Source organism: Phaenicophaeus curvirostris, chromosome 26 (assembly GCF_032191515.1).
Source record: "Phaenicophaeus curvirostris isolate KB17595 chromosome 26, BPBGC_Pcur_1.0, whole genome shotgun sequence".
Classification (NCBI taxonomy): Eukaryota; Metazoa; Chordata; class Aves; order Cuculiformes; family Cuculidae; genus Phaenicophaeus; species Phaenicophaeus curvirostris.
In genome coordinates, this window is record NC_091417.1 from 7,662,858 (window position 1) to 7,690,844 (window position 27,987).

Genomic DNA, 27,987 nt, shown 5'->3' on the forward strand with positions numbered 1-27,987 from the left:
GCAAGGCAACGTAAAGCAAGGCAACGTAAAGCAACGTAAAGCAAGGCAAGGTAAAGCAAGGCAACGTAAAGCAACGTAAAGTAAGGTAACGTAACGTAAGGCAATGTAAAGCAAGGCAACGTAAAGCAACGTAAAGCAAGGCAACGTAAAGCAATGTAAAGCAAGGCAAGGTATGGCAACGTAAAGCAAGGCAACGTAAAGAGAAGGAAAGCAAGTCAACGTAAAGCAACGTAAAGCAAGGCAAGGCAAGGCAACGTAAAGCAAGGCAATGTAAAGCAACGTAAACCAAGGTAACGTAAAGCAACATATAGCAAGGCAAGGCATGGCAACGTAAAGCAAGGCATCGTAAAGCAACATGAAGCAAGGCAACGTAAAGCAACATAAAGCAAGGCAAGGCAAGGAAACGCAAAGCAAGGCAACGTAAAGCAACGTAAAGCAAGGCAACGTAAAGCAACGTAAAGCAAGGCAAGGCAAGGCAACGTAAAGCAAGGCAACGTACAGCAACGTAAAGCAAGGCAACGTAAAGCAACGTAAAGCAAAGCAAGGCAAGGCAACGTAAAGCAAGGCAATGTAAAGCAACGTAAAGCAAGGCAACGTAAAGCAACGTAAAGCAAGGCAAGGCAAGGCAACATAAAGCAAGGCAACGTAAAGCAAGGCAATGTAAAGCAACGTAAAGGAAGGCAAGGCAAGGCAAGGCAACGTAAAGCAAGGCAAGGCAAGGCAACATAAAGCAAGGCAACGTAAAGCAACGTAAAGCAAGGCAACGTAAAACAAGGCAACGTAAAGCAACGTAAAGCAAGGTAACGTAAAGCAAGGCAACGTAAAGCAAGGCAACGTAAAGCAACGTAAAGCAAGGAAACGTAAAGCAACTTAAAGCAAGGCAACGTAAATAATGTAATGTAAGGCAACGTAAATTAAGACAACGTAAAGCAAGGCAACGTAAAGTAAGGCAACGTAAAGAAACGTAGAACAAGACAACGTAAAGCAATGTAAAGCAAGGCAACGTAAAGCAAGGCAACATAAAGCAACGTAAAGCAAAGCAAGGTAAAGCAAGGCAACGTAAAGCAGCGTAAAGTAAGGTAACGTAAAGTAAGGCAATGTAAGGCAACGTAAAGTAAGGCAATGTAAGGCAATGTAAAGTAAGGCAATGTAAAGCAACATAAAGTAAGGCAACGTAAAGCAAGGCAACGTAAAGTAAGGCAACGTAAAGCAATGTAAAGCAAGGCAACGTAAAGCAACGTAAAGCAAGGCAACGTAAAGCAACGTAAAGTAAGGCAACGTAAAGTAATTGTACGTAAGGCAACGTAAAGCAAGGCAATGTAAAGCAACGTAAAGCAAGGCAACGTAAAGTAAGGCAATGTAAAGTAACGTGAATCAAGGCAACGTAAAGCAAGGCAACGTAAATCAACGTAAAGCAAGGAAACGTAAAGCAAGGCAACGTAAACCAACGTAAAGTAAGGCAACGTAAGGTAACGTAAAGCAAGGCAACGTAAAGCAAAGCAACGTAAAGCAACGTAAAGCAAGGCAACGTAATGCAAGGCAACGTGAAGCAAGGCAACGTAAAGCAACGTAAATCAAGGCAACGTAAACCAAAGCAACGTAAAGCAATGTAAAGCAAGGCAACGTAAAGTAAAGGCAACGTAAGGCAACGTTAAGTAAGGCAACGTAAAGCAACATAAATCAAGGAAACGTAAAGCATGGAAACGTAAAGCAAGACAACGTAAAGCAACGTAAAGCAAGGCAACGTAAAGCAACGTAAAGCAAGGCAACGTGTAGTAAGGCAACTAAAAGCAACGTAAAGCAAGGCAACGTAAAGCAACCTAAAGCAAGGTAACATAAAGCAAGGCAACATAAGGCAAAGTAAAGCAAGGCAACCTAAAGCAAGGCAACGTAAACCAAGGCAACGTAAAGCAACGTAAAGCAAGGCAACGTAAAGCAACGTAAAGCAAGGCAACGTAAAGAAACCTAAAGCAAGGCAATGTAAAGGAAGGCAACGTAAGGCAATGTAAAGCAAGGCAACGTAAAGCAAGGCAACGTAAACAACGTAAAGCAATGTAAAGCAAGGCAAAGTAAAGCTACGTAAAGCAAGGCAAAGTAAAGTAAGGCAATGTAAAGCAACGTAAAGCAAGGCAACGTAAAGTAAGGCAATGTAAAGCAACGTAAAGCAACGCAACGTAAAGCAAGGCAACGTAAAGCAATGTAAAGCAAGGCAACGTAAAGCAACGTAAAGTAAGGCAACGTAAAGTAATTGTACGTAAGGCAACGTAAAGTAAGGCAATGTAAAGCAACGTAAAGCAAGGCAACGTAAAGTAAGGCAATGTAAAGCAACGTAAAGCAAGGCAACGTAAAGTAAGGCAATGTAAAGCAACGTAAAGCAACGCAACGTAAAGCAAGGCAACGTAAAGCAATGTAAAGCAAGGCAACGTAAAGCAACGTAAAGTAAGGCAACGTAAAGTAATTGTACGTAAGGCAACGTAAAGTAAGGCAATGTAAAGCAACGTAAAGCAAGGCAACGTAAAGTAAGGCAACGTAAAGCAACGTAAAGCAAGGCAACGTAAAGTAAGGCAACGTAAAGCAACGTAATGCAAGGCAACGTAAGTCAAGAGAACGTAAAGCAAGGCAATGTTAAGCAACGTAAAGCAAGGCAACGTAAAGCAAGGCAACGTAAATCAACGTAAAGCAAGGCAAGGCAAGGCAACGTAAAGCAAGGCAATGTAAAGCAATGTAAACCAAGGAAACGTAAAGCAACATATAGCAAGGCAAGGCATGGCAACGTAAAGCAAGGCATCGTAAAGCAACGTGAAGCAAGGCAACGTAAAGCAACATAAAGCAAGGCAAGGCAAGGCAACGCAAAGCAAGGCAACGTAAAGAGAAGGAAAGCAAGGCAACGTAAAGCAACGTAAAGCAAGGCAAGGCAAGGCAACGTAAAGCAAGGCAATGTAAAGCAACGTAAACCAAGGTAACGTAAAGCAACATATAGCAAGGCAAGGCATGGCAACGTAAAGCAAGGCATCGTAAAGCAACGTGAAGCAAGGCAACGTAAAGCAACATAAAGCAAGGCAAGGCAAGGCAACGCAAAGCAAGGCAACGTAAAGCAACGTAAAGCAAGGCAACGTAAAGCAACGTAAAGCAAGGCAAGGCAAGGCAACGTAAAGCAAGGCAACGTACAGCAACGTAAAGCAAGGCAACGTAAAGCAACGTAAAGCAAAGCAAGGCAAGGCAACGTAAAGCAAGGCAAGTCAAGGCAACGTAAAGCAAGGCAATGTAAAGCAACGTAATGCAAGGCAACGTAAAGCAACGTAAAGCAAGGCAAGGCAAGGCAACATAAAGCAAGGCAACGTAAAGCAAGGCAATGTAAAGCAACGTAAAGGAAGGCAAGGCAAGGCAAGGCAACGTAAAGCAAGGCAAGGCAAGGCAACATAAAGCAAGGCAACGTAAAGCAACGTAAAGCAAGGCAACGTAAAGCAAGGCAACGTAAAGCAACGTAAAGCAAGGCAAGGCAAGGCAACGTAAAGCAAGGCAACGTACAGCAACGTAAAGCAAGGCAACGTAAAGCAACGTAAAGCAAAGCAAGGCAAGGCAACGTAAAGCAAGGCAAGTCAAGGCAACGTAAAGCAAGGCAATGTAAAGCAACGTAAAGCAAGGCAACGTAAAGCAACGTAAAGCAAGGCAAGGCAAGGCAACATAAAGCAAGGCAACGTAAAGCAAGGCAATGTAAAGCAACGTAAAGGAAGGCAAGGCAAGGCAAGGCAACGTAAAGCAAGGCAAGGCAAGGCAACATAAAGCAAGGCAACGTAAAGCAACGTAAAGCAAGGCAACGTAAAACAAGGCAACGTAAATCAACGTAAAGCAAGGAAACGTAAATCAAGGCAACGTAAACCAAAGCAACGTAAAGCAATGTAAAGCAAGGCAACGTAAAGTAAGGCAACGTAAGGCAACGTAAAGCAAGGAAACGTAAAGCAACTTAAAGCAAGGCAACGTAAATAATGTAATGTAAGGCAACGTAAATTAAGACAACGTAAAGCAAGGGAACGTAAAGTAAGGCAACGTAAAGAAACGTAGAACAAGACAACGTAAAGCAATGTAAAGCAAGGCAACGTAAAGCAAGGCAACATAAAGCAACGTAAAGCAAAGCAAGGTAAAGCAAGGCAACGTAAAGCAGCGTAAAGTAAGGTAACGTAAAGTAAGGCAATGTAAGGCAACGTAAAGTAAGGCAATGTAAGGCAATGTAAAGTAAGGCAATGTAAAGCAACATAAAGTAAGGCAACGTAAAGCAAGGCAACGTAAAGTAAGGCAACGTAAAGCAATGTAAAGCAAGGCAACGTAAAGCAACGTAAAGCAAGGCAACGTAAAGCAACGTAAAGTAAGGCAACGTAAAGTAATTGTACGTAAGGCAACGTAAAGCAAGGCAATGTAAAGCAACGTAAAGCAAGGCAACGTAAAGTAAGGCAATGTAAAGTAACGTGAATCAAGGCAACGTAAAGCAAGGCAACGTAAATCAACGTAAAGCAAGGAAACGTAAAGCAAGGCAACGTAAACCAACGTAAAGTAAGGCAACGTAAGGTAACGTAAAGCAAGGCAACGTAAAGCAAAGCAACGTAAAGCAACGTAAAGCAAGGCAACGTAATGCAAGGCAACGTGAAGCAAGGCAACGTAAAGCAACGTAAATCAAGGCAACGTAAACCAAAGCAACGTAAAGCAATGTAAAGCAAGGCAACGTAAAGTAAAGGCAACGTAAGGCAACGTTAAGTAAGGCAACGTAAAGCAACATAAATCAAGGAAACGTAAAGCATGGAAACGTAAAGCAAGACAACGTAAAGCAACGTAAAGCAAGGCAACGTAAAGCAACGTAAAGCAAGGCAACGTGTAGTAAGGCAACTAAAAGCAACGTAAAGCAAGGCAACGTAAAGCAACCTAAAGCAAGGTAACATAAAGCAAGGCAACATAAGGCAAAGTAAAGCAAGGCAACCTAAAGCAAGGCAACGTAAACCAAGGCAACGTAAAGCAACGTAAAGCAACGTAAAGCAAGGCAACGTAAAGCAACGTAAAGCAAGGCAACGTAAAGAAACCTAAAGCAAGGCAATGTAAAGGAAGGCAACGTAAGGCAATGTAAAGCAAGGCAACGTAAAGCAAGGCAACGTAAACAACGTAAAGCAATGTAAAGCAAGGCAACGTAAAGCTACGTAAAGCAAGGCAAAGTAAAGTAAGGCAATGTAAAGCAACGTAAAGGAAGGCAACGTAAAGTAAGGCAATGTAAAGCAACGTAAAGCAACGCAACGTAAAGCAAGGCAACGTAAAGCAATGTAAAGCAAGGCAACGTAAAGCAACGTAAAGTAAGGCAACGTAAAGTAAGTGTACGTAAGGCAACGTAAAGTAAGGCAATGTAAAGCAACGTAAAGCAAGGCAACGTAAAGTAAGGCAATGTAAAGCAACGTAAAGCAAGGCAACGTAAAGTAAGGCAACGTAAAGCAACATAAAGCAAGGCAACGTAAGTCAAGAGAACGTAAAGCAAGGCAATGTTAAGTAACGTAAATCAAGGCAACGTAAAGCAAGGCAACGTAAATCAACGTAAAGCAAGGAAACGTAAAGCAAGGCAACGTAAACCAACGTAAAGTAAGGCAACGTAAGGTAACGTAAAGCAAGGCAACGTAAAGCAAGGCAACGTAAAGCAAAGCAACGTAAAGCAACGTAAAGCAAGGCAACGTAATGCAAGGCAACGTGAAGCAAGGCAACGTAAAGCAACGTAAATCAAGGCAACGTAAACCAAAGCAACGTAAAGCAATGTAAAGCAAGGCAACGTCAAGTAAAGGCAACGTAAGGCAACGTAAAGTAAGGCAACGTAAAGCAACATAAATCAAGGAAACGTAAAGCATGGAAACGTAAAGCAAGACAACGTAAAGCAACGTAAAGCAAGGCAACGTAAAGCAACGTAAAGCAAGGCAACGTGTAGTAAGGCATGTAAAAGCAACGTAAAGCAAGGCAACGTAAAGCAACCTAAAGCAAGGTAACATAAAGCAAGGCAACATAAGGCAAAGTAAAGCAAGGCAACCTAAAGCAAGGCAACGTAAACAAAGGCAACGTAAAGCAACGTAAAGCAAGGCAACGTAAAGCAACGTAAAGCAAGGTAACGTAAAGAAACGTAAAGCAAGGCAATGTAAAGGAAGGCAACGTAAGGCAATGTAAAGCAAGGCAACGTAAAGCAAGGCAACGTAAACAACGTAAAGCAATGTAAAGCAAGGCAATGTAAAGCTACGTAAAGCAAGGCAAAGTAAAGTAAGGCAATGTAAAGCAACGTAAAGCAAGGCAACGTAAAGTAAGGCAATGTAAAGCAACGTAAAGCAACGCAACGTAAAGCAAGGCAACGTAAAGCAATGTAAAGCAAGGCAACGTAAAGCAACGTAAAGTAAGGCAACGTAAAGTAATTGTACGTAAGGCAACGTAAAGTAAGGCAATGTAAAGCAACGTAAAGCAAGGCAACGTAAAGTAAGGCAACGTAAAGCAACGTAAAGCAAGGCAACGTAAAGTAAGGCAACGTAAAGTAACGTAATGCAAGGCAACGTAAGTCAAGAGAACGTAAAGCAAGGCAATGTTAAGCAACGTAAAGCAAGGCAACGTAAAGCAAGGCAACGTAAATCAACGTAAAGCAAGGCAAGGCAAGGCAACGTAAAGCAAGGCAATGTAAAGCAATGTAAACCAAGGAAACGTAAAGCAACATATAGCAAGGCAAGGCATGGCAACGTAAAGCAAGGCATCGTAAAGCAACGTGAAGCAAGGCAACGTAAAGCAACATAAAGCAAGGCAAGGCAAGGCAACGCAAAGCAAGGCAACGTAAAGAGAAGGAAAGCAAGGCAACGTAAAGCAACGTAAAGCAAGGCAAGGCAAGGCAACGTAAAGCAAGGCAATGTAAAGCAACGTAAACCAAGGTAACGTAAAGCAACATATAGCAAGGCAAGGCATGGCAACGTAAAGCAAGGCATCGTAAAGCAACGTGAAGCAAGGCAACGTAAAGCAACATAAAGCAAGGCAAGGCAAGGCAACGCAAAGCAAGGCAACGTAAAGCAACGTAAAGCAAGGCAACGTAAAGCAACGTAAAGCAAGGCAAGGCAAGGCAACGTAAAGCAAGGCAACGTACAGCAACGTAAAGCAAGGCAACGTAAAGCAACGTAAAGCAAAGCAAGGCAAGGCAACGTAAAGCAAGGCAAGTCAAGGCAACGTAAAGCAAGGCAATGTAAAGCAACGTAAAGCAAGGCAACGTAAAGCAACGTAAAGCAAGGCAAGGCAAGGCAACATAAAGCAAGGCAACGTAAAGCAAGGCAATGTAAAGCAACGTAAAGGAAGGCAAGGCAAGGCAAGGCAAAGTAAAGCAAGGCAAGGCAAGGCAACATAAAGCAAGGCAACGTAAAGCAACGTAAAGCAAGGCAACGTAAAGCAAGGCAACGTAAAGCAACGTAAAGCAAGGCAAGGCAAGGCAACGTAAAGCAAGGCAACGTACAGCAACGTAAAGCAAGGCAACGTAAAGCAACGTAAAGCAAAGCAAGGCAAGGCAACGTAAAGCAAGGCAAGTCAAGGCAACGTAAAGCAAGGCAATGTAAAGCAACGTAAAGCAAGGCAACGTAAAGCAACGTAAAGCAAGGCAAGGCAAGGCAACATAAAGCAAGGCAACGTAAAGCAAGGCAATGTAAAGCAACGTAAAGGAAGGCAAGGCAAGGCAAGGCAACGTAAAGCAAGGCAAGGCAAGGCAACATAAAGCAAGGCAACGTAAAGCAACGTAAAGCAAGGCAACGTAAAACAAGGCAACGTAAATCAACGTAAAGCAAGGAAACGTAAATCAAGGCAACGTAAACCAAAGCAACGTAAAGCAATGTAAAGCAAGGCAACGTAAAGTAAGGCAACGTAAGGCAACGTAAAGTAAGGCAACGTAAAGCAACATAAATCAAGGAAACGTAAAGCATGGAAACGTAAAGCAAGACAACGTAAAGCAAGGCAACGTAAAGCAACGTAAAGCAAGGCAACGTGTAGTAAGGCAACTAAAAGCATCGTAAAGCAAGGCAACGTAAAGCAACCTAAAGCAAGGTAACATAAAGCAAGGCAACATAAGGCAAAGTAAAGCAAGGCAACCTAAAGCAAGGCAACGTAAACCAAGGCAACGTAAAGCAACGTAAAGCAATGCAACGTAAAGCAACGTAAAGCAAGGCAACGTAAGGCAATGTAAAGCAAGGCAACGTAAAGCAAGGCAACGTAAACAACGTAAAGCAATGTAAAGCAAGGCAACGTAAAGTTACGTAAAGCAAGGCAAAGTAAAGTAAGGCAATGTAAAGCAACTTAAAGCAAGGCAACGTAAAGTAAGGCAATGTAAAGCAATGTAAAGCAAGGCAACGTAAAGCAACGTAAAGTAAGGCAACGTAAAGTAAGTGTACGTAAGGCAACGTAAAGTAAGGCAATGTAAAGCAACGTAAAGCAAGGCAACGTAAAGTAAGGCAACGTAAAGAAACGTAAAGCAAGGCAACGTAAAGTAAGGCAACGTAAAGCAACGTAATGCAAGGCAACGTAAGTCAAGAGAACGTAAAGCAAGGCAATGTTAAGCAACGTAAAGCAAGGCAACGTAAAGCAAGGCAACGTAAATCAACGTAAAGCAAGGAAACGTAAAGCAAGGCAACGTAAACCAACGTAAAGTAAGGCAACGTAAGGTAACGTAAAGCAAGGCAACCTAAAGCAAAGCAACGTAAAGCAATGTAAAGCAAGGCAACGTAATGCAAGGAAACGTAAAGCAAGGCAACGTAAAGAAACGTAAACTAAAGCAACGTAAAGCAACGTAAAGCAAGGCAACGTAAAGTAAGGCAACGTAAGGCAACGTAAAGTAAGGCAACATAAATCAAGGCAACCTAAACAAGGTAACGTAAATTAAGGCATCGTAATGCAACGTGAAGCAAGGCAACGTAAAGCAACATAAAGCAAGGCAAGGCAAGGCAACGCAAAGCAAGGCAACGTAAAGCAACGTAAAGCAAGGCAAGGCAAGGCAACGTAAAGCAAGGCAACGTAAAGCAACGTAAAGCAAGGCAACGTAAAGCAAGGCAACGTAAAGCAACGTAAAGCAAGGCAACGTAAAGCAACCTAAAGCAAGGCAACATAAAGCAAGGCAACATAAGGCAAAGTAAAGCAAGGGAAACTAAAGCAAGGCAACGAAAACCAAGGCAACGTAAAGCAAAGTAAAGCAAGGCAACGTAAAGCAACGTAAAGCAAGGCAACGTAAAGCAAGGCAACGTAAAGCAACGTAAAGCAATGTAAAGCAAGGCAACGTAAAGCTACGTAAAGCAAGGCAAGGAAACGTAAAGCAAGGCAAGGCAAGGCAACGTAAAGCAAGGCAACGTAAAGCAACGTAAAGCAAGGCAACGTAAAGCAAGGCAACGTAAAGCAACGTAAAGCAAGGCAACGTAAAGCAACATAAATTAAGGCAAGGTAAAGTAAGGCTACGTAAGGCAACATAAAGTAAGGCAATGTAAAGCATCGTAAATCAAGGCAACGTAAAGTAAGGTAATGTAAAGCAACGTAAAGCAAGGCAACGTAAAGTAAGGCAACGTAAAGCAACGTAAAGTAAGGCAACGTAAGTCAAGGCAACGTAAAGCAAGGCAATGTTAAGCAACGTAAAGGAAGGCAACGTAAAGCAAGGCAACGTAAAACAACGTAAAGCAAGGAAACGTAAAGTAAGGCAACGTAAACCAACGTAAAGCAAGGCAATGTAAGGTAATGTAAAGCAAGGAAACGTAAAGCAAGGCAACGTAAAGCAATGCAACGTAAAGCAAGGCAACGTAAAGCAAGGCAACGTAAGGCAACATAAAGCAAGGCAACCTAAAGCAACATAAAGCAAGGAAAGGTAAAGCAAGGCAACGTAAACCAACGTAAAGCAAGGCAACGTAATGTAACGTAAAGCAAGGCAACGTTATGTAACGTAAAGCAAGGCAACGTAAGGCAACGTAAAGCAACGTAAAGCAAGGCAACCTAAAGCAAGGAAACGTAAAGCAAGGCAACGTAAATCAACGTAAAGCAAGGCAACGTAAAGCAAAATAAAGCAAGGCAAGGCAACGTAAGGCAACGTAAAGCAAGGCAACGTAAAGCAAGGCAATGTAAAGCAACCTAAAGCAAGGCAACGTAAGGCAATGAAACATAAAGCAATGTAAAGCAAGGCAATGTAATGCAACGTAAAGTAAGGGAACGTAAAGCAACGTAAAGCAAGGCAACGTAAAACAACGTAAAGCAACGTAAAGCAAGGCAACGTAAAGTAAGGCAACGTAAGGCAACGTAAGTTAAGGCAACGTAAAGCAAGGCAACGTAAAGCAAGGCAACGTAAAGTAAGGCAACGTAATGCATCGTAAAGTAAGGCAACGTAAAGCAACGCAAAGCAAGGCAATGTAAAGCATCGTAAACCAAGGCAAGGCAAGGCAACGTAAAGCAAGGCAACGTAAAGCAACGTAAAGCAAGGCAAGGAAAGACAACGTAAAGCAAGGCAACGTAAAGCAACGTAAAGCAAGGCAACGTAAAGCAACGTAATGAAAGACAAAGTAAAGCAATGTAAAGCAAGGCAACGTAAAGCAACGTAAAATAAAGCAATGTAAAGCAAGGCAACGTAAAGTAAGGCAACGTAAAGAAAGGCAACGTAAAGCAACATAAAGCAAGGCAACGTAAAGCAAGGCAACATAAAGCAAGGCAACGTAAAGCAACGTAAAGCAAGGCAACGTAAAACAACGTAAAGAAAGGCAAAGTAAAGCAACGTAAAGCAAGACAACGTAAAGCAACGTAAAATAATGCAATGTAAAGCAAGGCAACCTAAAGCAAGGCAACGTAAGGCAAGGCAACGTAAAGCAATGTAAAGCAAGGCAACGTAAAGCAAGGCAACGTAAAGCAACGTAAAGCAAGGCAACGTAAAGCAACGTAAAGCAAGGCAATGTAAAGCAAGGCAACGTAAAGCAACGTAAAGTAAGGCAACGTAAAGCAACGTAAAGCAAGGCAACGTAAAGTAAGGCAACGTAATGCAACGTAAGGTAAGGCAAAGTAAAGCAAGGCAACGTAAAGCAACGTAATGTAAGACAACGTAAAGCAACATAAATTAAGGCAACGTAAAGCAAGGCAACATAAAGTAAGGCAACGTAAAGCAACGTAAAGCACGGCAACGTAAAGCAAGGCAACGTAAAGCAACGTAAAGCAAGCCAACGGAAAGTAAGGCAACATAAGGCAACGTAAGGTAAGGCAACGTAAATCAAGGCAACATAAAGTAAGGCAACGTAAAGTAAGGCAACGTAAAGCAAGGCAACCTAAATTAAGGCAACGTAAAGCAACGTAAAGCAAGGCAACGTAAAGCAAGGCAACGTAAAGCAATGTAAAGGAAGGCAACGTAAAGCAAGGCAACGTAAAGCAACGTAAAGCAAGGCAAGGTAAAGCAAGGCAACGTAAAGCAACGTAAAGCAAGGCAACGTAAAGCAAGGCAACGTAAAGCAACGTAAAGCAAGGCAACGTAAAGTAAGGCAACGTAATGCAACGTAAGGTAAGGCAACGTGAGGCAACGTAAAGTAAGGCAACGTAAAGCAACATAAATCAAGGAAACGTAAAGCATGGAAAGGTAAAGCAAGACAACGTAAAGCAACGTAAAGCAAGGCAACGTAAAGTAAGGCAACGTAAGGCAACGTAAAGTAAGGCAACGTAAATCAATGCAACGTAAACAAGGCAACGTAAATTAAGGCAACGTAAAGCAAGGCAACTTAAAGCAAGGCAACGTAAAGCAACGTAGATTAATGCAACGTAAAGTAAGGCAACGTAAGGCAACGTAAACTAAGGCAATGTAAACTAAGGCACCGTAAGGCAACGTAAAGCAAGGCAACGTAAAGCAACATAAAGCAAGGCAAGGTAAAGTAATGCAACGTAAGGCAACGTAAAGTAAGGCAACGTAAAGCAACATAAATCAAGGAAACGTAAAGCATGGAAACGTAAAGCAAGACAACGTAAAGCAACGTAAAGCAAGGCAACGTAAAGCAATGTAAAGCAAGGCAACGTGAAGTAAGGCAACTAAAAGCGACGTAAAGCAAGGCAACGTAAAGCAACCTAAAGCAAGGCAACATAAAGCAAGGCAACATAAGGCAAAGTAAAGCAAGGCAACCTAAAGCAAGGCAACGTAAACCAAGGCAACGTAAAGCAACGTAAAGCAAGGCAACGTAAAGCAACGTAAAGCAAGGCAACGTAAAGAAACGTAAAGCAAGGCAATGTAAAGGAAGCCAACGTAAGGCAATGTAAAGCAAGGCAACGTAAAGCAAGGCAACGTAAACAACGTAAAGCAATGTAAAGCAAGGCAACGTAAAGCTACGTAAAGCAAGGCAAAGTAAAGTAAGGCAATGTAAAGCACTCTAAAGCAAGGCAACGTAAAGTAAGGCAATGTAAAGCAACGTAAAGCAAAGCAACGTAAAGCAAGGCAACGTAAAGCAATGTAAAGCAAGGCAACGTAAAGCAACGTAAAGTAAGGCAACGTAAAATAAGTGTACGTAAGGCAACGTAAAGTAAGGCAATGTAAAGCAACGTAAAGCAAGGCAACGTAAAGTAAGGCAACGTAAAGCAACGTAAAGCAAGGCAACGTAAAGTAAGGCAACGTAAAGCAACGTAATGCAAGGCAACGTAAGTCAAGAGAACGTAAAGCAAGGCAATGTTAAGCAACGTAAAGCAAGGCAACGTAAAGCAAGGCAACGTAAATCAACTTAAAGCAAGGAAACGTAAAGCAAGTCAACGTAAACAAACGTAAAGTAAGGCAACGTAAGGTAACGTAAAGCAAGGCAACGTAAAGCAAAGCAACGTAAAGCAATGTAAAGCAAGGCAACGTAATGCAAGGAAACGTAAAGCAAGGCAACGTAAAGAAACGTAAACCAAAGCAACGTAAAGCAACGTAAAGCAAGGCAACGTAAAGTAAGGCAACGTAAGGCAACGTAAAGTAAAGGCAACGTAAATCAAGGCAACCTAAACAAGGCAACGTAAATTAAGGCATCGTAATGCTACGTGAAGCAAGGCAACGTAAAGCAACGTAAAGCAACGTAAGGCAAGGCAACGCAAAGCAAGGCAACGTAAAGCAACGTAAAGCAAGGCAAGGCAAGGCAACGTAAAGCAAGGCAACGTAAAGCAACGTAAAGCAAGGCAACGTAAAGCAAGGCAACGTAAAGCAACGTAAAGCAAGGCAACGTAAAGCAACCTAAAGCAAGGCAACATAAAGCAAGGCAACATAAGGCAAAGTAAAGCAAGGCAACCTAAAGCAAGGCAACGTAAACCAAGGCAACGTAAAGCAAAGTAAAGCAAGGCAACGTAAAGCAACGTAAAGCAAGGCAACGTAAAGTAACGTAAAGGAAGGCAACGTAAAGCAAGGCAACGTAAAGCAACGTAAAGCAATGTAAAGCAAGGCAACGTAAAGCTACGTAAAGCAAGGCAAGGAAACGTAAAGCAAGGGAAGGCAAGGCAACGTAAAGCAAGGCAACGTAAAGCAACGTAAAGCAAGGCAACGTAAAGCAACGTAAAGCAAGGCAACGTAAAGCAACGTAAAGCAAGGCAACGTAAAGCAACGTAAATTAAGACAAGGTAAAGTAAGGCTACGTAAGGCAACATAAAGTAAGGCAATGTAAAGCATCGTAAAGCAAGGCAACGTAAAGTAAGGCAACGTAAAGCAACGTAAAGTAAGGCAACGTAAGTCAAGGCAACGTAAAGCAAGGCAATGTTAAGCAACGTAAAGGAAGGCAACGTAAAGCAAGGCAACGTAAACCAACGAAAAGCAAGGAAACGTAAAGTAAGGCAACGTAAACCAACGTAAAGCAAGGCAATGTAAGGTAACGTAAAGCAACGTAAAGCAAGGCAACGTAAAGCAATGCAATGTAAAGCAATGCAAAGTAAGGCAACCTAAGTCAAGACAACGTAAAGCAAGGCAAAGTTAAGCAACGTAAAGCAAGGCAACGTAAAGCAACATAAAGCAAGGAAAGGTAAAGCAAGGCAATGTAAACCAACGTAAAGCAAGGCAACGTAATGTAACGTAAAGCAAGGCAACGTAAGGCAACGTAAAGCAACGTAAAGCAAGGCAACCTAAAGCAAGGAAACGTAAAGCAAGGCAACGTAAAGCAACGTAAAGCAAGGCAACGTAAAGCAACATAAAGCAAGGCAAGGCAACGTAAGGCAACGTAAAGCAACGTAAAGCAAGGCAACGTAAAGCAAGGCAATGTAAAGCAACCTAAAGCAAGGCAACGTAAGGCAATGCAACGTAAAGCAATGTAAAGCAAGGCAACGTAAAGCAACGTAAAGTAAGGCAACGTAAAACAACGTAAAGCAAGGCAACGTAAAGCAACGTAAAGCAAGGCAACGTAAAGTAAGGCAACGTAAGGCAACGTAAGGTAAGGCAACGTAAAGCAAGGCAACGTAAAGCAAGGCAACGTAAAGCAAGGCAACGTAAAGTAAGGCAACGTAAAGTAAGGCAACGTAATGCAACGTAAAGTAAGGCAACGTAAAGCAACGCAAAGCAAGGCAATGTAAAGCAACGTAAACCAAGGCAAGGCAAGGCAACGTAAAGCAAGGCAACGTAAAGCAACGTAAAGCAAGGCAAGGAAAGACAACGTAAAGCAAGGCAACGTAAAGCAACGTAAAGCAAGGCAACGTAAAGCAACGTAAAGAAAGGCAAAGTAAAGCAACGTAAAGCAAGGCAACGTAAAGCAACGTAAAATAAAGCAATGTAAAGCAAGGCAACGTAAAGTAAGGCAACGTAAAGAAAGGCAACGTAAAGCAACATAAAGCAAGGCAACGTAAATCAAGGCAACATAAAGCAAGGCAACGTAAAGCAACGTAAAGAAAGGCAAAGTAAAGCAACGTAAAGCAAGGCAACGTAAAGCAACGTAAAATAAAGCAATGTAAAGCAAGGCAACCTAAAGCAAGGCAACGTAAGGTAAGGCAACGTAAAGCAATGTAAAGCAAGGCAACGTAAAGCAAGGCAAAGTAAATCAACGTAAAGCAAGGCAACGTAAAGCAACGTAAAGCAAGGCAACGTAAAGCAAGGCAACGTAAAGCCACGTAAAGTAAGGCAACGTAAAGCAACGTAAAGCAAGGCAACGTAAAGTAAGGCAACGTAATGCAACGTAAGGTAAGGCAAAGTAAAGCAAGGCATCGTAAAGCAACGTAATGTAAGACAACGTAAAGCAACATAAATTAAGGCAACGTAAAGCAAGGCAACATAAAGTAAGGCAACGTAAAGCAACGTAAAGCAAGGCAACGTAAAGCAAGGCAACGTAAAGCAACGTAAAGCAAGCCAACGGAAAGTAAGGCAACATAAGGCAACGTAAGGTAAGGCAACGTAAATCAAGGCAACGTAAAGCAAGGCAACGTAAAGTAAGGCAACGTAAAGCAACGTAAAGTAAGGCAACGTAAAGCAAGGCAACCTAAATTAAGGCAACGTAAAGCAACGTAAAGCAAGGCAACGTAAAGCAAGGCAACGTAAAGCAATGTAAAGCATGGCAACGTAAAGCAAGGCAACGTAAAGCAACGTAAAGCAAGGCAAGGTAAAGCAAGGCAACGTAAAGCAACGTAAAGTAAGGTAACGTAAAGTAAGGCAATGTAAAGCAAGGCAACGTAAAGCAACGTAAAGCAAGGCAACGTAAACAATGTAAAGCAAGGCAAGGTATGGCAACGTACAGCAAGGCAACGTAAAGAGAAGAAAAGCAAGGCAACGTAAAGCAACGTAAAGCAAGGCAAGGCAACGTAAAGCAAGGCAACGTAAAGCAATGTAAACCAAGGCAACGTAAAGCAACAAAAAGCAAGGCAAGGCAAGGCAACGTAAAGCAAGGCATCGTAAACCAACATGAAGTAAGGCAACGTAAAGCAACATAAAGCAAGGCAAGGCAAGGCAACGCAAAGCAAGGCAACGTAAAGCAACGTAAAGCAAGGCAACGTAAAGCAACGTAAAGCAAGGCAACGTAAAGCAACGTAAAGCAAGGCAACGTAAAGAAACGTAAAGCAAGGCAACGTAAAGCAACGTAAAGCAAGGCAACTTAAAGGAACGTAAAGCAAGGCAACGTAAAGCAACGTAAAATAAAGCAATGTAAAGCAAGGCAACGTAAAGTAAGGGAACGTAAAGAAAGGCAACGTAAAGCAACGTAAAGCAAGGCAACGTAAAGCAAGGCAACTTAAAGCAAGGCAACGTAAAGCAACCTAAATCAAGGCAACATAAGGCAAGGCAACGTAAAGTTACGTAAAGCAAGGCAACGTAAAGCAAGGCAACGTAATGTAAGGCAACGTAAAGCAACATAAATTAAGGCAACGTAAAGCAAGGCAACGTAATGTAAGGCAACGTAAAGCAACGTAAAACAAGGCAACGTAAAGCAAGGCAACTTAAAACAACGTAAAGCAAGGCAACGGAAAGTAAGGCAACATAAGGCAACGTAAGGTAAGGCAACGTAAAGCAAGGCAACGTAAGGTAAGGCAACGTAAAGCAAGGCAACGTAAAGTAAGGCAACGTAAAGCAACGTAAAGTAAAGGCAACGTAAAGCAAGGCAACCTAAAGTAAGGCAACGTAAAGCAACGTAAAGCAAGGCAACGAAAAGCAAGGCAACGTAATGCAACGTAAAGCAAGGCAACGTAAAGTAAGGTAACGTAAAGCAACGTAAAGCAAGGCAACGTAAAGCAACTTAAAGCAAGGCAACGTAAATAAGGTAATGTAAGGCAACCTAAATTAATACAACGTAAAGGAAGGCAACGTAAAGTAAGGCAACGTAAAGAAATGTAAAACAAGACAACGTAAAGCAACGTAAAGCAAGGCAATGTAAAGCAAGGCAACGTAAAGCAGCGTAAAGTAAGGTAACATAAAGTAAGGCAATGTAAGGCAACGTAAAGTAAGGCAATGTAAAGCAACATAAAGTAAGGCAACGTAAAGCAAGACAACGTAAAGTAAGGCAACGTAAAGCAACGTAAATCAAGGCAACGTAAAGTAAGGCAACCTAAAGCAACTTAAAGCAAGGAAACGTAAAGCAAGGCAACGTAAAGCAACGTAAAGCAAGGCAACGTAATGCAAGGTAAAGTAAGGCAACGTAAAGAAAGTTTACGTAAGGCAACGTAAAGTAAGGCAATGTAAAGCAACGTAAAGCAAGGCAACGTAAAGTAAGGCAATGTAAAGCAACGTAAAGCAAGGCAACGTAAAGTAAGGCAACGTAAAGCAACGTAAAGCAAGGCAACGTAAGTCAAGAGAACGTAAAGCAAGGCAATGTTAAGCAACGTAAATCACGGCAACGTAAAGCAAGGCAACGTAAATCAACGTAAAGCAAGGAAACGTAAAGCAAGGCAACGTAAACCAACGTAAAGTAAGGCAACGTAAGGTAACGTAAAGCAAGGCAACGTAAAGCAAAGCAACGTAAAGCAACGTAAAGCAAGGCAACGTAATGCAAGGCAACGTAAAGCAAGGCAAGGTAAAGCAAAGCAATGTAAAGCAACGTAAATCAAGGCAACGTAAACCAAAGCAACGTAAAGCAACGTAAAGCAAGGCAACGTAAAGTAAGGCAACGTAAGGCAACGTAAAGTAAGGCAACGTAAATCAAGGCAACGTAAACAAGGCAACGTAAATTAAGGCAACGTAAAGCAACGTAAAGCAAGGCAACGTAAAGCAAGGCAACGTAAAGCAACATAGAGTAATGCAACGTAAAGTAAGGCAACGTAAGGCAACGTAAACCAAAGCAACGTAAAGCAACGTAAAGCAAGGCAACGTAAAGTAAGGCAACGTTAAGCAACATAAATCAAGGAAACGTAAAGCATGGAAAGGTAAAGCAAGACAACGTAAAGCAACGTAAAGAAAGGAAACGTAAAGCAACGTAAAGCAAGGCAACGTGAAGTAAGGCAACTAAAAGCAACGTAAAGCAAGGCAACGTAAAGCAACCTAAAGCAAGGCAACATAAAGCAAGGCAACATAAGGCAAAGTAAAGCAAGGCAACCTAAAGCAAGGCAACGTAAACCAAGGCAACGTAAAGCAATGTAAAGCAAGGCAACGTAAAGCAACGTAAAGCAAGGCAACGTAAAGCAACGTAAAGCAAGGCAATGTAAAGGAAGGCAACCTAAGGCAATGTAAAGCAAGGCGACGTAAAGCAAGGGAACGTAAAGCAACATAAAGCAAGGCAACGTAAAGCAATGTAAAGCAAGGCAACGTAAAGCAACGTAAAGCAAGGCAACGTAAAGCAAGGCAACGTAAAGCAACGTAAAGCAAGGCAACGTAAAGCAAGGCAACGTAAAGCAACGTAAAGAAAGGCAACGTATAGCAAGGCAACGTAAAGCAACGTAAAGCAAGGCAACGTAATGCAAGGGAACGTAAGGCAACGCAAATCAAGTTAATGCAATGTAAAGCAACGTAATTCAAGGCAACGTAAAGCAAGGCAATGTAAAGAAACGTAAAGCAAGGCAACGTAAAGCAAGGCAACATAAAGAAAAGTAAAGCAAGGCAACGTAAAGCAAGGTAACGTAAAGCAACGTAAAGCAAGGCAACGTAAAGCAAGGCAAAGTAAGGCAACGCAAGGCAACGTAATGCAGCGTAAAGCAACGTAAAACAAGGCAACGTAAAGCAACTTAAAACAAGGCAACGTAAAGCAAGGCAATGTAAAGCAAGGCAAGGGAAGGCAACGTAAAGCAATGCAACGAAAAGCAAGGCAACGTAAAGCAACGTAAAGCAAGGCAACGTAAAGCAAGGAACGTAAAGCAAGGAAACGTAAAGCAACGTAAAGCAAGGCATCGTAAAGAAAGGCAACGTAAAGCAACGTAAAGCAAGGGAACGTAAAGCAAGGCAACGCAAGGCAAGGTAATGCAACGTAAAGCAACGTAAAGCAAGGCAACGTAAAGAAACGTAAAGCCAGACAACGTAAAGGAAGGCAACGTAAAGCAACGTAAAGCAAGGCAACGTAAAACAAGGCAAAGTAAAGCAACGTAAAGCAAGGCAACGTAAACCAAGGCAACGTAAGACAATGCAAGGCAGCGTAATGCAACGTAAATCAAAGTAAAGCAAGGCAACGTAAAGCAACGTAAAGCAAGGCAAGGCAAGGCAACGTAAAGCAAGGCAACGTAAAGCAACGTAAACCAAGGCAACGTAAAGAAACATAAAGCAAGGCAAGGCAAGGCAACGCAAAGCAAGGCAACGTATAGCAAGGCAACGTAAAGCAACGTAAAGCAAGGCAAGGCAAGGCAAAGTAAAGCAACGTAAAGCAAGGCAAAGTAAAGCAACGTAAAGCAAGGCAACGTAAAGCAACGTAAAGCAAGGCAAGTCAAGGCAAGGTAAAGCAAGGCAAGTCAAGGCAACGTAAAGCAAGGCAATGTAAAGCAACGTAAAGCAAGGCAACGTAAAGCAACGTAAAGCAAGGCAAGGCAAGGCAACGTAAAGCAATGCAAGGCAAGGCAACGTAAAGCAAGGCAACGTAAAGAAACGTAAAGCAAAGCAATGTAAAGCAACTTAAAGGAAGGCAAGGCAAGGCAACGTAAAGCAAGGGAAGGCAAGGCAACGTAAAGCAAGGCAACGTAAAGCAACGTAAAGCAAGGCAACGTAAAGCAACGTAAAGGAAGGCAACGTAAAGCAAGGCAACGTAAAGCAACGTAAAGCAAGGCAACGTAAAGCAACTTAAAGCAAAGCAACGTAAATAAGGTAATGTAAGGCAACGTAATTTAAGACAATGTAAAGCAAGGCAACGTAAAATAAGGCAACGTAAAGAAACGTAAAACAAGACAACGTAAAGCAACGTAAAGCAAGGCAACATAAAGCAAGGCAACGTAAAGCAACGTAAAGCAAAGCAAGGTAAAGCAAGGCAACGTAAAGCAGCGTAAAGTAAGGTAACGTAAAGTAAGGCAATGTAAGGCAATGTAAAGCAAGGCAACGTAAAGCAACTTAAAGCAAGGCAACGTAAAGCAAGGCAACGTAAAGCAACGTAAAGCAAGGCAACGTAAAGCAACGTAAAGTAAGGCAACGTAAAGTAAGTGTACGTAAGGCAACGTAAAGTAAGGCAATGTAAAGCAACGTAAAGCAAGGCAACGTAAAGTAAGGCAATGTAAAGCAACGTAAAGCAAGGCAACGTAAAGTAAGGCAACATAAAGCAACGTAAATTAAGACAATGTAAAGCAAGGCAACGTAAAATAAGGCAACGTAATGAAACGTAAAACAAGACAACGTAAAGCAACGTAAAGCAAGGCAATGTAAATCAAGGCAACGTAAAGCAACGTAAAGCAAAGCAAGGTAAAGCAAGGCAACGTAAAGCAGCGTAAAGTAAGGTAACGTAAAGTAAGGCAATGTAAGGCAATGTAAAGCAAGGCAACGTAAAGCAACTTAAAGCAAGGCAACGTAAAGCAAGGCAACGTAAAGCAACGTAAAGCAAGGCAACGTAAAGCAACGTAAAGTAAGGCAACGTAAAGTAAGTGTACGTAAGGCAACGTAAAGTAAGGCAATGTAAAGCAACGTAAAGCAAGGCAACGTAAAGTAAGGCAATGTAAAGCAACGTAAAGCAAGGCAACGTAAAGTAAGGCAACGTAAAGCAACGTAAAGCAAGGCAACGTAAGTCAAGAGAACGTAAAGGAAGGCAACGTAAAGCAACGTAAATCAAGGCAACGTAAAGCAAGGCAACGTAAATCAACGTAAAGCAAGGAAAAGTAAAGCAAGGCAACGTAAACCAACGTAAAGTAAGGCAACGTAAGGTAACGTAAAGCAAGGCAACGTAAAGCAAAGCAACGTAAAGCAACGTAAATCAAGGCAACGTAAACCAAAGCAACGTAAAGCAACGTAAAGCAAGGCAACGTAAAGTAAATGCAACGTAAGGCAACGTAAAGTAAGGCAACGTAAATCAAGGCAACGTAAACAAGGCAACGTAAATTAAGGCAAAGTAAAGCAACGTAAAGCAAGGCAACGTAAAGCAACATAGAGAAATGCAACGTAAAGTAAGGCACCGTAAGGCAACGTAAACCAAAGCAACATAAAGTAAGGCACCGTAAGGCAACGTAAAGCAAGGCAACGTAAAGCAACGTAAAGCAAGGCAACGTAAAGCAACATAAATCAAGGAAACGTAAAGCATGGAAACGTAAAGCAATACAACGTAAAGCAACGTAAAGCAAGGCAACGTAAAGCAACGTAAAGCAAGGCAACGTGAAGTAAGGCAACTAAAAGCAACGTAAAGCAAGGCAAGGTAAAGCAACCTAAAGCAAGGCAACCTAAAGCAAGGCAACATAAAGCAAGGCAACATAAGGCAAAGTAAACCAAGGCAACGTAAAGCAACGTAAAGCAAGGCAACGTAAGGCAATGTAAAGCAAGGCAACGTAAAGCAAGGCAACGTAAGGCAACGTAAAGCAAGGCAACGTAAAGCAACGTAAAGCAAGGCAACGTAAAGCAAGGCAACTTAAAGCAACGTAAAGCAAGGCAACGTAAAACAAGGCAACGTAAAGCAACGTAAAGCAAGGCAACGTAATGCAAGGCAACGTAAGGCAACGCAAGGCAAGGTAATGCAATGTAAAGCAACGTAATTCAAGGCAACGTAAAGCAAGGCAACGTAAAGAAACGTAAAGCAAGGCAACGTAAAGCAAGGCAAAATAAAGCAAAGTAAAGCAAGGCAACGTAAAGCAAGGTAACGTAAAGCAAAGTAAAGCAAGACAACGTAAAGCAAGGCAAAGAAAGGCAACGCAAGGCAACGTAATGCAGCGTAGAGCAAGGTAAAGCAAGGCAACGTAAATCAGGGCAACGTAAAGAAACGTAAAGCAATGCAACGTAAAGCAAGGCAACGTAAAGCAACTTAAAACAAGGCAACGTAAAGCAAGGCAATGTAAAGCAAGGCAAGGGAAGGCAACGTAAAGCAATGCAACGAAAAGCAAGGCAACGTAAAGCAATGTAAAGCAAGGCAACGTAAAGCAAGGAACGTAAAGCAGGGAAACGTAAAGCAACGTAAAGCAAGGCATCGTAAAGAAAGGCAACGTAAAGCAACGTAAAGCAAGGCAACGTAAATCATGGCAACGCAAGGCAAGGCAACTCAAGGCAAGATAATGCAACGTAAAGCAACGTAAAGCAAGGCAACGTAAAGCAAGGCAACGTAAAGAAACGTAAAGCAAGACAACGTAAAGCAAGGCAAAGTAAAGCAACGTAAAGCAAGGCAACGTAAAGCAACGTAAATCAAGGCAACGTAAACCAAGGCAACGTAAGACAATGCAAGGCAACGTAATGCAACGTAAAGCAACGTAAAGCAAGGCAAGGCAAGGCAACGTAAAGCAAGGCAACATAAAGCAACGTAAACCAAGGCAACATAAAGCAACATAAAGCAAGGCAAGGCAAGGCAACGTAAAGCAAGGCAACGTAAAGAAACGTAAAGCAAGGCAAGGCAAGGCAACGTAAAGCAAGGCAACGTAAAGCAACGAAAAGCAAGGCAAGGCAAGGCAACGCAAATCAAGGCAACGTAAAGCAACGTAAAGCAAGGCAACGTAAAGCAACGTAAAGCAAGGCAAGGCAAGGCAACGCAAAGCAAGGCAACGTAAAGCAACGTAAAGCAAGGCAACGTAAAGCAACGTAAAGTAAGGCAACGTAAAACAACGTAAAGCAATGCAAGGCAAGGCAACGTAAAGCAAGACAAGTCAAGGCAACGTAAAGCAAGGCAATGTAAAGCAACGTAAAGCAAGGCAACGTAAAGCAACGTAAAGCAAGGCAAGGCAAGGCAACGTAAAGCAAGGCAACGTAAAGAAACGTAAAGCAAGGCAATGTAAAGCAACGTAATGGAAGGCAAGGCAAGGCAACGTAAAGCATGGCAAGGCAAGGCAACGTAAAGCAAGGCAACGTAAAGCAACGTAAAGCAAGGCAACGCAAAGCAAGGCAACGTAAAGCAAGGCAACGTAAAGCAACGTAAAGCAAGGCAAGGCAGGGCAACGTAAAGCAAGGCAAAGTAAAGCAACGTAAAGCAAGGCAACGTAAAGCAACGTAAAGCAAGGCAACGTAAAACAACGTAAAGCAAGGCAAGGCCAGGCAACGTAAAGCAAGGCAAGTCAAGGCAACTTAGAGCATGGCAACGTAAAGCAAAGTGGCAAGTCAAGGCAACTTAGAGCATGCCAACGTAAAGCAAAGTAAAGCAAGGCAACGTAAAGCAACGTAAAGCAAGGCAACGTAAAGCAACGTAAAGCAAGGGAAGGCAAGGCAACGTAAAGCAAGGCAACGTAAAGCAACGTAAAGCAAGGCAACGTAAAACAAGGCAACGGAAAGCAACGTAAAGGAAGGCAACGTAAAGCAAGGCAACGTAAAGCAACGTAAAGCAAGGCAAAGTAAAGCAACTTAAAGCAAGGCAACGTAAATAAGGTAATGTAAGGCAACGTAAATTAAGACAACGTAAAGCAAGGCAACGTAAAGTAAGGCAATGTAAAGATACGTAAAACAAGACAACGTAAAGCAACGTAAAGCAAGGCAATGTAAATCAAGGCAACGTAAAGCAACGTAAAGCAAAGCAAGGTAAAGCAAGGCAACGTAAAGCAGCGTAAAGTAAGGTAACGTAAAGTAAGGCAATGTAAGGCAACGTAAAGTAAGGCAATGTAAGGCAATGTAAAGTAAGGCAATGTAAAGCAACATAAAGTAAGGCAACGTAAAGCAAGGCAACGTAAAGTAAGGCAACGTAAAGCAACGTAAATCAAGGCAACATAAAGCAACGGAAAGCAAGGCAACGTAAGGCAATGTAAAGCAAGGCAACGTAAAGCAACTTAAAGCAAGGCAACGTAAAGCAAGGCAACGTAAAGCAACGTAAAGCAAGGCAACGTAAAGCAACGTAAAGTAAGGCAACGTAAAGTAAGTGTACGTAAGGCAACGTAAAGTAAGGCAATGTAAAGCAACGTAAAGCAAGGCAACGTAAAGTAAGGCAATGTAAAGCAACGTAAAGCAAGGCAACGTAAAGTAAGGCAACATAAAGCAACGTAAAGCAAGGCAACGTAAGTCAAGAGAACGTAAAGCAAGGCAACGTAAAGCAACGTAAATCAAGGCAACGTAAAGCAAGGCAACGTAAATCAACGTAAAGCAAGGAAAAGTAAAGCAAGGCAACGTAAAGCAACGTAAAGTAAGGCAACGTAAGGTAACGTAAAGCAAGGCAACGTAAAGCAAAGCAAAGTAAAGCAACGTAAATCAAGGCAACGTAAACCAAAGCAACGTAAAGCAACGTAAAGCAAGGCAACGTAAAGTAAAGGCAACGTAAGGCAACGTAAAGTAAGGCAACGTAAATCAAGGCAACGTAAACAAGGCAACGTAAATTAATACAAAGTAAAGCAACGTAAAGGAAGGCAACGTAAAGCAACATAGAGAAATGCAACGTAAAGTAAGGCACCGTAAGGCAACGTAAACCAAGGCAACATAAAGTAAGGCACCGTAAGGCAACGTAAAGCAAGGCAACGTATAGCAACGTAAAGCAAGGCAACGTAAAGCAACATAAATCAAGGAAACGTAAAGCATGGAAACGTAAAGCAAGACAACGTAAAGCAATGTAAAGCAAGGCAACGTAAAGCAACGTAAAGCAAGGCAACGTGAAGTAAGGCAACTAAAAGCAACGTAAAGCAAGGCAACGTAAAGCAACCTAAAGCAAGGCAAGCTAAGGCAAGGCAACACAAAGCAAGGCAACATAAGGCAAAGTAAACCAAGGCAACGTAAAGAAACGTAAAGCAAGGCAACGTAAAGCAACGTAAAGCAAGGCAACGTAAAGCAAGGCAACGTAAAGCAACGTAAAGCAAGGCAACGTAATGCAAGGCAACGTAAGGCAACGCAAGGCAAGGTAATGCAATGTAAAGCAACGTAATTCAAGGCAACGTAAAGCAAGGCAACGTAAAGAAACGTAAAGCAAGGCAACGTAAAGCAAGGCAAAATAAAGCAAAGTAAAGCAAGGCAACGTAAAGCAAGGTAACGTAAAGCAAAGTAAAGCAAGGCAACGTAAAGCAAGGCAAAGAAAGGCAACGCAAGGCAACGTAATGCAGCGTAAAGCAAGGTAAAGCAAGGCAACGTAAAGCAGGGCAACGTAAAGAAACGTAAAGCAATGCAACGTAAAGCAAGGCAACGTAAAGCAACTTAAAACAAGGCAACGTAAAGCAAGGCAATGTAAAGCAAGGCAAGGGAAGGCAACGTAAAGCAATGCAACGAAAAGCAAGGAACGTAAAGCAGGGAAACGTAAAGCAAGGAACGTAAAGCAGGGAAACGTAAAGCAACGTAAAGCAAGGCAACGTAAAGTAAGGCAACGTAAGGCAACGTAAAGTAAGGCAACGTAAATCAATGCAACGTAAACAAGGCAACGTAAATTAAGGCAACGTAAAGCAAGGCAACTTAAAGCAAGGCAACGTAAAGCAACGTAGATTAATGCAACGTAAAGTAAGGCAACGTAAGGCAACGTAAACTAAGGCAATGTAAACTAAGGCACCGTAAGGCAACGTAAAGCAAGGCAACGTAAAGCAACATAAAGCAAGGCAAGGTAAAGTAATGCAACGTAAGGCAACGTAAAGTAAGGCAACGTAAAGCAACATAAATCAAGGAAACGTAAAGCATGGAAACGTAAAGCAAGACAACGTAAAGCAACGTAAAGCAAGGCAACGTAAAGCAATGTAAAGCAAGGCAACGTGAAGTAAGGCAACTAAAAGCGACGTAAAGCAAGGCAACGTAAAGCAACCTAAAGCAAGGCAACATAAAGCAAGGCAACATAAGGCAAAGTAAAGCAAGGCAACCTAAAGCAAGGCAACGTAAACCAAGGCAACGTAAAGCAACGTAAAGCAAGGCAACGTAAAGCAACGTAAAGCAAGGCAACGTAAAGAAACGTAAAGCAAGGCAACGTAAACAACGTAAAGCAATGTAAAGCAAGGCAACGTAAAGCTACGTAAAGCAAGGCAAAGTAAAGTAAGGCAATGTAAAGCACTCTAAAGCAAGGCAACGTAAAGTAAGGCAATGTAAAGCAACGTAAAGCAAAGCAACGTAAAGCAAGGCAACGTAAAGCAATGTAAAGCAAGGCAACGTAAAGCAACGTAAAGTAAGGCAACGTAAAATAAGTGTACGTAAGGCAACGTAAAGTAAGGCAATGTAAAGCAACGTAAAGCAAGGCAACGTAAAGTAAGGCAACGTAAAGCAACGTAAAGCAAGGCAACGTAAAGTAAGGCAACGTAAAGCAACGTAATGCAAGGCAACGTAAGTCAAGAGAACGTAAAGCAAGGCAATGTTAAGCAACGTAAAGCAAGGCAACGTAAAGCAAGGCAACGTAAATCAACTTAAAGCAAGGAAACGTAAAGCAAGTCAACGTAAACAAACGTAAAGTAAGGCAACGTAAGGTAACGTAAAGCAAGGCAACGTAAAGCAAAGCAACGTAAAGCAATGTAAAGCAAGGCAACGTAATGCAAGGAAACGTAAAGCAAGGCAACGTAAAGAAACGTAAACCAAAGCAACGTAAAGCAACGTAAAGCAAGGCAACGTAAAGTAAGGCAACGTAAGGCAACGTAAAGTAAAGGCAACGTAAATCAAGGCAACCTAAACAAGGCAACGTAAATTAAGGCATCGTAATGCTACGTGAAGCAAGGCAACGTAAAGCAACGTAAAGCAACGTAAGGCAAGGCAACGCAAAGCAAGGCAACGTAAAGCAACGTAAAGCAAGGCAAGGCAAGGCAACGTAAAGCAAGGCAACGTAAAGCAACGTAAAGCAAGGCAACGTAAAGCAAGGCAACGTAAAGCAACGTAAAGCAAGGCAACGTAAAGCAACCTAAAGCAAGGCAACATAAAGCAAGGCAACATAAGGCAAAGTAAAGCAAGGCAACCTAAAGCAAGGCAACGTAAACCAAGGCAACGTAAAGCAAAGTAAAGCAAGGCAACGTAAAGCAACATAAAGCAAGGCATCGTAAAGTAACGTAAAGGAAGGCAACGTAAAGCAAGGCAACGTAAAGCAACGTAAAGCAATGTAAAGCAAGGCAACGTAAAGCTACGTAAAGCAAGGCAAGGAAACGTAAAGCAAGGGAAGGCAAGGCAACGTAAAGCAAGGCAACGTAAAGCAACGTAAAGCAAGGCAACGTAAAGCAACGTAAAGCAAGGCAACGTAAAGCAACGTAAAGCAAGGCAACGTAAAGCAACGTAAATTAAGACAAGGTAAAGTAAGGCTACGTAAGGCAACATAAAGTAAGGCAATGTAAAGCATCGTAAAGCAAGGCAACGTAAAGTAAGGCAACGTAAAGCAACGTAAAGTAAGGCAACGTAAGTCAAGGCAACGTAAAGCAAGGCAATGTTAAGCAACGTAAAGGAAGGCAACGTAAAGCAATGCAACGTAAACCAACGTAAAGCAAGGAAACGTAAAGTAAGGCAACGTAAACCAACGTAAAGCAAGGCAATGTAAGGTAACGTAAAGCAACGTAAAGCAAGGCAACGTAAAGCAATGTAATGTAAAGCAATGCAAAGTAAGGCAACCTAAGTCAAGACAACGTAAAGCAAGGCAAAGTTAAGCAACGTAAAGCAAGGCAACGTAAAGCAACATAAAGCAAGGAAAGGTAAAGCAAGGCAATGTAAACCAACGTAAAGCAAGGCAACGTAATGTAACGTAAAGCAAGGCAACGTAAGGCAACGTAAAGCAACGTAAAGCAAGGCAACCTAAAGCAAGGAAACGTAAAGCAAGGCAACGTAAAGCAACGTAAAGCAAGGCAACGTAAAGCAACATAAAGCAAGGCAAGGCAACGTAAGGCAACGTAAAGCAACGTAAAGCAAGGCAACGTAAAGCAAGGCAATGTAAAGCAACCTAAAGCAAGGCAACGTAAGGCAATGCAACGTAAAGCAATGTAAAGCAAGGCAACGTAAAGCAACGTAAAGTAAGGCAACGTAAAACAACGTAAAGCAAGGCAACGTAAAGCAACGTAAAGCAAGGCAACGTAAAGTAAGGCAACGTAAGGCAACGTAAGGTAAGGCAACGTAAAGCAAGGCAACGTAAAGCAAGGCAACGTAAAGCAAGGCAACGTAAAGTAAGGCAACGTAAA